Genomic DNA, 9619 nt, shown 5'->3' on the forward strand with positions numbered 1-9619 from the left:
TGCTTCTCCTGGCCTGGCTGCTTGTCTGGAGGAGGGAGAATTCTGCTGACTGCGAGCTCGTGTCATCATCAGAAAGGGTGACGGGTTTCAATCTGGAGCTGTGGTATCCCAGCCCTTGGGAGAGAAACTTCTGGGCTAGTTTCTCTGCATTTTCACGCTAGTCCTGGGCTGTAAGCCTCACTGCAGTGTCAGTTAGGCAAGGTTGTGGGAATCTGAGGTTTACGAAAAGCTGAGGATCACCTCCAAGAGAAAATGCTTATGTGAGACAGGAGCACGGGATGTCAAGAGCAGTCTTCTCTTTGAGGTGTCTGCTTTGGGTAGTAGTTTGGGTTTAGAACATCAATCTGGGATTTAAGGGTAACTCTTTACTCACCTCAGTGGCCCACTGCTCACAGCTCTCATTCAGAGTGACACAAACATCATCTTTTCCAGGTGAGGGATGATGAATGCCATGAGAGTGACAGGCTGCAGATAATAAACAGGGATGTTTTTATCATTTCATGCAGAGTGGTTGAGGTTGGAAGGCACCTCTGGAGTCACCTGGCCCAGTCCCCCTCCTCATGCAGGACCGTGTCCAGGTGACTTCTGAATGTCCCTCGCAGCCTGTGCGGCGAGGTCACCGCACCCCGACGGGGTGTTTCCTGATCTTCAGAGGGACCTGCTCGTGTTTCTGTGCCTGCCCAGGCCTGTGGTGCCAGTGCTGGCACCACTGGGAAGAGCCTGGCTCGTCCTTCCCTTTAGGAGTTTGTAGATGGGGATAAGATCCCCAGGCCAAGCTGTCCCAGCTCAGACTCCTCACAGAAGCTCCAGCCCCTTCAGGCCCTCACTCTGTCCCATGTGTCCATCCTCTTGTGCTGGGAGGCCTTGAGCAGTAGCCTGCGCTGGGCAGAGAGGGGGGTGATCCTCCTGATGCCCCCAGGACACCGTCAGCTGCTGCAGCTCAGGGTCACCCCCGTGTCCGCCAGGACCCCCAGGTCCTTTCTGCTCTTTTCGGGCAGCCCCAGCGTGTCCTAGTTGCTGCTCCCCAGGCGCAGGACTCAGCACCTCCCCACGCTGAACTTGGGAAACCTCTGACTGACCAGGGCCTTGTTCTCGAGTCCTCAGTACAGTGAATTTGCCCAGGGAGTTGTTCTGCCTGAAACCACTTCTTGTGGTTCTAAATTCTCATTAGGATCCGGTCTTCTGCACATCAGAGCCAACAGCTCTGACTCAGACGGGCACGAAGCTCTATTCTGAGATACGTAATTAGTTTATCCTCTTTGATCTAATTCTAGCTTGTTGCTGCTGTGCTTCAGATGGTTGATATGGGGCATGAGGAAGGGGCAGGCATGGGTTGCCCTGAGAGTGCCACGGGGTTTTGGACAGAAAATTAACTGCTGTTATAAAGCTGATTCTGTGTGTCGAGGCGAGCAGAGTAGAAAGCAGAGGTGGTTGTCCAACCAACCAAGTGAGAAGTGATGCTCTTTTTCATGATTTGGAGCCGCTTGCAGCAGAGATGAGGCTGTTAATTGCTATTGACATCACGCTGGGTGCAGCAGAAGCTGTTCTGACCACTCTGTGAGAGAAGCACCCCCCATTCAGGGAAAATGAGTGTTAATTTAGTCCAAAGGGGAGAATGACTCATCCGCACTGTGCCTCACTATTAGCTGCTGCGCCGTGGAAAGCAGCTCTTTGCCTTGCCGGAAACAAGGTGGAGTTCTTGGCCAGGTGGAAAGAGGTGCCAAGACAGGGAGGTGGCAGTGGGGAAGTGGGACCAGGGATCCCACCTGGGGGCCAGAGAGATGATCCCCACCCCAGGCAGCCCCCACGGGAGCAGGACAGGGCTGCTCTTGCCAGAGGAGAGCAGCAGCAGGATGTGGGTAGCAGAGGGACTCGGAGCCCCCAGCCAAGCACCACAGAGGGGTGTGAGGAGGTGGGGTCAGTCCCTGGGAGACAGCAGGAAGGGCTGAAAGGAGAAGTCCAGCAGCAGTGGAGAAAGATGCTTTGCTGGAAACGGGGAGAGGTTTAGTAACGCTCTGCTCAGCTTTCTGGGGTTGCCTTTATTGGGAGCACGTCCTGGACGAGGGAGTGCAGGCGAGGCTGGAGCAACCCCGTGGTTCCGCGCTGTGAGCAGGCTGTCCTGCATGAGGGGCACGGGCACAGCAGCTGCAGGGTGGAGGCCGATGGCTGGGGCAGGCTGGCTGGGAGCAGGGGGGCTGCAGCCGTGGCTTTCCTTGGGCTGCCACTGGACAGCTCACAGCCCGTCTTGTGGAAACGCTGCCCACAGGCACTGCCAAACCGTGGCTGGGCAACACCGTCACAGCTGGGCCAGCGCAGGGGACGAGGCAGGACCCGTGGCATCGTCTCTGGGGGGTCCGACGGGAGCAGGGACTCCCATGGCTGCCTGGTTTGACGGCAGGCAGAAGCTCTCCCCACTGCTCCTCTGCCACCGCCCCAAGATCACTCCAGTGCTTCGCTCGCACACTGACAGCATCAAAGTCTGCTTGGTCAGGTGTTGCCACCAGGTAAAAGGTTCCATGAATTAGGCTGGGCACAGGCTTCCTCTGACAGAAGAGCGTGGGGCTGTGTAGGATGGGTTGGAGTCAGCTTCCCCCAGCAGTGCTGGCGCGTTGTCTCACAGCTGGTTCCCGCACAGGCAGCAGGACAGGTGGAGCAGCAGCGGGGCAGCACTCCGCTTCCACCACCGCTGCCCTCCTGGAAACGGCGAGCTCTAATTAACTTACAGGCAGACAAACGCGCTCTTTGAGCAAAGCAAAATGCGAGGTCTGTGCTGTGGCCAAGGGCCATGCAGGGCACACACGCACCCTGGCTTTTCACATTGTCCAAGGGTGAAAAAGCCACAGGAGCTGCTGGGTCAGGGAGGCTGGGGGGCTGACACCTGCGGAAGATACGAACACGCACACGACCAGTATGATCAAGCAATGCCCATTTATTGAAGGTAAGCAAGCCCTTTTATAGGTTTCTCTTGTGCACGCGAACAGTACGTGGTACAGTCCTTATGACTGGACAGTTAGCTTTGTCCACGCGCTTCAAGCCTTCTCACGATTGGATAATAAGCGCCACAGTCAAATGTCTTTCTCCGTCCAACCCATCTCCTGGAGTTGGTTGCTGAGTTCTTTGTTCTGTGTCCTTGCCGAGGCGTGCACACGTGTAGGATTGTTCACATGTCTATTATCTCCCAACGTATCCCTCTTTTTGTTTTTGAGCAATCCACATTCCTTGTGGGCTTTTTTTTGCAACGATTGTTAATACAACAAACTAAGCATGGCAAAATAATAACGAAAATAACAATTACAGCAATTCCAACAATTCCCCCTTGTAACAACTTCTTCAACTATCCTGTGAACATAGTTAACTTTTCTATGTAACTTGGGCCCCTACTGGTTTGGAAGGGATTTCAATAAACACATTCAGAATGTATGAGCATTAATCAATTAGAACCATTGCAAGGTTTAGGATTGTGTGCTTGACCTTCTTTCCAAGGCCTCACCCAGTGAGATGGAACCCCCCGTAAGCCATGATCTGTAAGCACACACATGTAACCTCTGCCTGTTAATTGTACTTTAACAGGTCCTTCCCACTGCCCAGTATTTAAGGTTTTGAACATAACTAACGGTTGCTGTGTGCCCATAGAGTGTTCAGCATCACCCTTTATTGCTAAACTGTGAATCATCATTGGTGGTTCCTGACGTTCTCCTGTAAGCCTCAAAAAATTCAAAACATATAAAACTTTATTTAATCGTTCAGATGGCATCATACCTGACATTGCCCCTTTTTGTTTTTGAAGCATTTGCTTCAGCGTTCGATGAGCTCGTTCGATGATTGCTTGTCCAAGTGGGAGAGCGTGGAATTCCTGTGCAGTGTTTGATGCCCCAGAAGCGTTGGAAGTGTCCAGAAATATATGCTGCACCATTGTCTGTTTTGATCTTTCTTGGCACCACAAGTACAGCAAAAGAACTATATAAGTGTTTTCAACATGTTTAGCTGTCTCTCCAGCTTGAGCTGTAGCCCAAATAGTCATGGAGAAGGTATCAATAACAACATGTACATATCATTGTCTGCCAAATTCTGCTATGTGAGTAACATCCATTTGCCATAATTGTAAAGGTGATAGGCCCCATGGGTTAACTCCTGTTCCCAGGCCAAACCCTATTTTTTGACAGGATGGGCAAGAGGCAACAATGCCCTTCAAATCCGCAAGAGGAATTTTAAATTGTTTATGCAACATTTTTGCTGACTGGTGCAAAAAATTGTGAGATTCTCTAGCTTGTGCAAACAAATTTGGAGACAGCCCAGGCCCGGCTGGAGCAACCAATTGATCATCTAGTTCATTTCCATGCCCTAATCCTTCTTTGGATTGGTGACTTCTGATGTGAGTAATGAAGTAGACAATGCTTCTCTGATCAAGAATGTGAACTGTTGCAACAGTTTCCCTAAGTGTTTATTTTTTATTTCTTTTACTTGTCCTCGTTCAATCCTTTTCAGACACTACATTTAATCCCAGATTTGGCCAGGACAGAAATGCCCACAAAACTGCTTGGAGTTCCAGTGTTTGCAAGGAATCTTATCTTTGGCCTTGAATGAGGTGATATTTCCATTCCTCTCCTTCTAACCAGGTACATGCAGCTTGCTTTGATTTTTTCCCTGCATCTGTAAAAACTGTTAACCCTTGAACTGGTACTTCTGATTGCATTGGGAAATTGGTTCATTAACAATGGTAGCAATCGATGTGCTGGATAAACATTAGCTGGTTGGCCAGTATAATCTTCAAGAGCAACTTGTAATGCCTCAGAATGTCTAAGCAGCCATTCTAAATATTCTTGTATTAGAGGGACAATAATAGTTTGAGGATCAGTACCTGTAATTTTAAAAATTCTGTGTCTGCCCTTCATAATTAACTGTGATACTAATTCTGCTCTTGTAGTTATGGTTTTCTTAGGGGTATGTACAGTAAAAACCTGCTCTAGTATTCACAATGGTTGTCTTTGTTCTGAGTGCCATTGCATAATGATGGCTAATGGTTATTGTCTATTTCCTCCACTATTGATAATCATTAGTTGCACTGGGAGTTCTAATTGTATTTGTGCATGACACAACTCTATCTTATCTGTAATTTTCTGCAAAGCAATTTTATGTTCCTGTGTTGAGGTTCTTTTACTGTCAGCTTGAACAGTAGTGTTCAATAATGGCACTAATGGCTTTAAATCATCATTGTTAATACCACATAAATTTCTAACCCATTGGATATCTCCAATCATTTTTTGGACATCATTTAATGTGTGAACCTCTGTGTTAAATTTTAATTTCTGTGGACGAATAGTGGCATTGGTTATTGTCCACCCTAAATACTTCCAAGGAGAGGTAGACTGTACCTTTTCAGGGGCTATTTTCAAACCTCTGCTGGACAGTTCCTTTTGCAAATGATTTAATATAACTTCTGATTGCATGTGTTCCCCGACTATTAATATATCATCCATGTAATGGTAAATAATTCGTTGGGGAATTTTTTTCTGGGGAAAAAAATTTTCGTTGGGGAACCTTTTTCTGACTGGTTTCAATGCCCAGGCAACAAAGATTTGACACATAGCAGGAGAATTCTTCACCGATTGAGGTAACACTATCCAATGATACCATTTTGCTGGCTCAGCCTTATTTATAGATGGTATAGAGAATGCAGACTTTTCCCTGAGATCCTCATGAAGTGGAATGGTGAAAAACCAATCCTTTAGATCAATGATTAATATTGACAAGACTGGTATCATGGAAGGAGAAGGTAATCCTGGCTATAGAGATCCCATAGACTCCATTACTGCATTGACCGCTCTTAAATCACGTAACAATCGCCATTTGTTGTTCCTTTTAGGAATAACAAAAATTGGAGTATTCCAGGCACTTTGTGACATAACGATATGTCCTGCTTGCAATTGTTCTTCAACGAACTGATGGATAATTTGCAGCCTTTCTTGTTTCAGTGGCCATTGATCTATCCACACAGATATTTCTGTTTTCCATTTAAGTTTGAGCATAGGCTGCTCATCAAGGGCCATCACTGAAAAGGCTGTGTAACCAATGTTGTTCTGACCTGGCTTAGGACATCTCGTCCAAGTAATGTGATAGGAACTTGCATCATGTAAGGTTTTATGGTGACTTGAGCTCCATCAGGAAATGTAATTACAATGGGATTTTTACTAATTCTGGTGGCTTGGGACCCCCCAATGCCAAACACTCCTGTGGCCATCGCAATGGTAGGCCATGAAGCAGGCCATTGTTGGGCTGATACAATTATAATGTCAGCCCCTGTATCTACCAACATTTTCAATTTTTTCCAAGTCCCATCAAGGGATTGGATAACCATTTCACATTCTGGTTTTCCTCGGTTTATATCAAGAGACAGATATACTTGCGGTTGTCCGGTTGATCCAAATCCACCAGTTCGTCGATTACCTTCCCCTATATTTGGAACACAGGCTTTAAGTGGTACAAGCTGGGCAATTCTGCTGCCTTTGGGAATAAGCACAGGTGGGGTTAGGGTTTGAACCATTATTTTTATAACACCAGTATAATCTGTATCAATTACTCCCAATAATACTTGAATGCCTTGGCGAGTTGTTGATGATCTCCCTATTAGGAGAGCACTTAATCCAAGTCCTAATGGTCCTTTCACATTACTATCCACTAAGTGGACCTTCTGATCTTGTATTGTGACGTCTACTGCAGTTTCCATGTCCACTCCGGCACTGCCTGGTGTGGCAGAGGTGAGATTGGACTGGAAACCACCTCCCATCCCTGATTCTGAGCTTGCTCATTATTAGCTAATTTAGCCCATGCACTTTCAAACAACATTTTTTGAGATGGAGTTAATATAACTGCTGCTATTTGATCAATATATTTTGGAATTAACAGTGATGATGAAAAAATATAATTAATAATTTGTTTTGTTAATTGATGATGAAGACCATTTTGCATTACTGAAGCTCTAGCCTTTTCAAGCAATTTCCAGTCTAAAGGATCCCATTCATTAGTACCACTAACACTATTAATAGAAACAGGAAATGCTTGTACGCTTTCAGGAATAAAAGACCCCTCCCCTATAGCATCTCTAATAACCCCTTTCCATTGGCATGTGGCCACAGAGGCACTCTGCACCTGTGAAGAAAAAAGATGTGAAGTTGTAGGGTAAGACGAAGGAAGCGCAGCATCCACCTGCGATGATAACAAGAATGGATTAGAAGCAGGTACTGGAACTGAATACTCAGGTGGCGGATCAGGAGCAGGAGGTTGCGGTTGTGTGCCAGATGAAAAGGTACATGATCTGTGCTCCATCTTCTCCTCCCGTGTTGCAGCCAGTTTTTCAAGCTTGTCTATAAGTTGCAAGAGTGGAGTTCCTTTGTTTGAAATGCCGACTGGTGAGCGGGGGTTTTCTCTCCCCGCGAGGAAGGCGCACGCGGCGGTACGTCGGTTCCACCCACGTTCCCATCTGCGCCCTGCCCCACGCTGGGCTCCGGTGACATCCCCGCTCTCCCCTCACTCTCCTCTCGGCGCGGCGCCAGGCGCACTTCTGGCATTGCCCGCTCCCGCCTGCGCAGCTCCCTGTCCCTGCTGCTCGCCGCGGCCCTGCCAGCGCGACTGATGAAGAAAATGGGTTTTTCGGCTGACATAACGCGATGGGATCTGCCAGCAGTGCAGGCACTGGAGGCAGCATATCAGAGCCAGAAGCCGCTTCTACAGCTGCAAAGGCAGAATTATCAGCCACGTGGTCCCCAGCCACACGGTCCCCAGCCTTGCGGTCCCCAGCCACGCAGTCCCCAGCTGCGTGGTCGTGGCTCAGCTCCTCTGTTGTCTCGCGAATCAGCTTCCAGAGCATGGGGTAGTTGCTCACTTCTTCTGCCAACCTTCCCCCCTCACTGATCGCGTCCCAAAGCTTTTTTCCTATGGATTCCCAGGTAGGTATCTCAAATGTGAGACCTGCACTGGAGATAAGTCCTCTTTCCCAGCTCCATTTCACCAAGCCTTTCAGGGGGGACTTACCGTATTTTATGCCTCTCATGGAGAGGATATCTTTGAGGTCTTTCACCACTGCTTGCTCGTCCCTGCCAAGAACAGACCCCATTCCTCCCCGGCTGCCGCTTCTTTTCGCGGATCTTCAACACAAATTACAGCGTGCTGCTTCTCACCTTCAGACCCCGGGCCAGAGTCTGGATCAGTTTTGACCGGCTTTCCACCCTCAATTGCACCTCTGTCGAGCCCTCAGCGAAGACTTGTGCCAATCTTGAGGGTCCCTGTTCGGGCGCCAGATTGCTCACATGTCCATTATCTCCCAACAGACACCCACCATGCCATAACAAGCACTTGAGCTGAGCTTTGCACAGGTACAGCAGCACCCCACGCTGCTGCCATTACGCTCTAGAAACTATCCACGGTAACACGAGAACATGAAACATTCTGTGATTAAGCAACACCAGTGAAAACTGATTAATGAATGCTCACTGAATTCTCCCCAGACAAGGGGAGGATTCTGTTTCCTGACTTTGTGTCTGAAAGTCCCAACTGTACTGACCAGTCAGGGTCTCGAGTATATTTAACATAAAATTGAAAGATTAATGGGGAAAGCAAACTTTATTTTTGCTTTCCTTGTGAAGATGAAGCCAGTATGAACATTTGATTTCTACATAGTGATTGATGGTACAAATAATAATATTGTAAGACAACATTTCTACTCTGTACTTCCAGTTCAACCTGTGGAGAGTTTCAGGATACTCCATATATTGAAATTAAGAGCTTGCTCATGTTCTGCAATGTGAAGTGAGTTAAACTACTTCCCCAGATTCGTGAACAATTTTCTGTATGTCTGTTTGACAGTGTGTGGCTCCCCCATGGGGCATTTTGCTACTCCAAAGTGCAAAAAGCACAGAATGAAGAAGATATTAAAGTCACTGTAAAGTTCCCAAATCTCAGTGGATTTTGTTGGGTTTTGGGGGGTCTATCTGATGGGATTCAGAACAGTGGGGAACCTGTACTGCTACTGCAGGCCCCATCTTTGAAGTTTTCAGCATTGTCTTTGGCGTATGTGCCCATTCAGCCCCTTGTGTGCTGGGAACAGCCTGAGCTCCCACATCTATTGCAGCTGTGACACTTAAGTCCCTACAGGCATTTTCATGGTAGTACTGAGCATTTCCAGGTACTTCTGGCGGGGCTCCAGCCACCTGGCACCGTCCATGTTTAACACGCTGCCGTGAGCCCTGCCTCAGCCGGCCGCTGGCTGCCCACTGACTGCTATACTGCCCACCCGTCCTCCACCTCTAAACGTTCCCCACAGCCGTGCTCCCCCCGCATGCCAAGGCTGTGGCTCCATGCCCGGGGACGTGAGACAGCCCCTACTGCAGGGGCAGCTGCACTGAGCCTGGACTTCAGCTTCCTGCCCTGCAGCCCGAATGTGTGTTCCTGCACCCTTCCCACAGCCCCGTCCCTGCTGCCAACCTGCGCGGCCATGGCTCTCCTGCCGCTCGCCCTCATACTGGCGGCACTGCCCTGCGCATCATCCTCGCACTGCGGCCCCCAGTGCTTGACTCTACCCCAGCTCCTGGACGGTTCGTCAACCCGACCACCCTGATACCAGCCC

The sequence above is a fragment of the Athene cunicularia genome (assembly GCF_003259725.1).
Source record: "Athene cunicularia isolate RWA chromosome Z unlocalized genomic scaffold, athCun1 chrZ_part5, whole genome shotgun sequence".
Taxonomy (NCBI): domain Eukaryota; kingdom Metazoa; phylum Chordata; class Aves; order Strigiformes; family Strigidae; genus Athene; species Athene cunicularia.